Here is a 1317-nt window from a genome sequence, read left to right on the forward strand (position 1 = left end):
AGCTGCAGACTTTTGGGCAGAGACATTGCAAAGCCTGGTTGGACAAACCAGACAACCCTCTCGGATACCAAGAGACAAGGTGGCAGACATGGTCAAAATTTATGTGTCTGAACCAAATATATTTCCCACTGCCGATGCCATGAAATATTGGGACGAAAAGAGGGCTATTTGGCCTGCTCTAAGCATGGTGGCCCAGGAGCTCCTATCCTGCCCCCCAACCTCTGTGCAAAGTGAGCAGGTATTTTCTGTCACCGGGAACATTCTATGCCCACAGCGTTCTCAACTGTCCCCTCAGCTCATGGAGCAGATGACTTTTTTTAAAGTCAATTTGCCAAAGTTAGGGTACCCAGCCCTAAACTTTGAAACAAGTTAAAAAGTTGAAGTTACCTCTTCAGTTAAAGTTGAACACTGCAGTTACCCTTGAGTTCAAGTTTCGTTAACAAGTTGGAATGTTTTCCCGTTACTACCAGTTGTTTAAAAGTGAAGCAAGTGACAAGCTTAACAGCCCCTTCAAACAGGTGAGTGGTCTGTCAATCATCCCCTTCCCTCCTAATATCCCATTATTAATTTTAGTTTAATTTATACCTTTCCATCTTTCTTTCAGGATTTAGGAATCCTATTGCTGGACCTTGAAGTGGGTGAAAAAAAGGAGTTTCTTTCAGCAAATCACTGGTGAGTAACTTAAAATTCCATCAATTTTCTTTATAACAGTTGTGCTTTACAGTGCCTCTGCCACTAGAGGGACCCCTAGTAAATGAATGGAGCAAATATTCCAGAGGCATAATGGTCAATTCACACGTACATTATTTTTTGCAGATATTGAAATCTGCAGCATAATATGCAGTACATCAAATCTGCGCAGAATAATGTACGTGCCAATAGAAAATATAAGTCAGTGTATTATTTTTTTATTTATTTCTCTCCAGTCTGTCCACAGGGCTCTCTCTGCTGACACCTCTGTACATGTCAGCCAGGAACTGTCCAGATTAGAATAACATTTTCATAGCAAAGTTCCTGCTGCTCTAGACAGTTCCTAATACGGACAAAGGTGTCAGCAGAGAGCACTGTGGACAAGGGGGCAGATTTATCAAAACCTGCCAAGAGGAAAAGTTGCCCAGTTGCCCATAGCAACCAGTCAGATTGGTTCTTTCATTTAGCACAGGCCTTGTTAAAAAATTAAAGAAGCGAGCTGATTGGTTGCTATGGGCAACTTCTCCTCTGGACAGGTCTTGATAAATCTCCCCCAAGATGTGGACAACACAAAAAAAAAAAAAAGTGGAAATAAAAATAATGTAATGTTAGTAATAATTTAGACAC

The 1317-nt window shown here is 41.1% G+C and overlaps 1 long non-coding RNA gene across 3 annotated transcripts in view; it reads right to left on the reverse strand.

Annotated features, from left to right (window-relative positions):
• Nucleotides 1-663: 663 nt before the first annotated feature.
• Nucleotides 664-1317, reverse strand: part of LOC130290343 (uncharacterized) — a 16647-nt gene continuing 15993 nt past the window's right edge. For all 3 annotated transcript variants that reach the window (XR_008847577.1, XR_008847575.1, XR_008847576.1), the window contains exon 3: nucleotides 664-1317. This exon is cut by the window's right edge and continues 570 nt beyond it. This is a non-coding gene — a long non-coding RNA (uncharacterized LOC130290343).

The sequence above is a fragment of the Hyla sarda genome, chromosome 9 (genome assembly GCF_029499605.1).
Source record: "Hyla sarda isolate aHylSar1 chromosome 9, aHylSar1.hap1, whole genome shotgun sequence".
Taxonomy (NCBI): Eukaryota; Metazoa; Chordata; class Amphibia; order Anura; family Hylidae; genus Hyla; species Hyla sarda.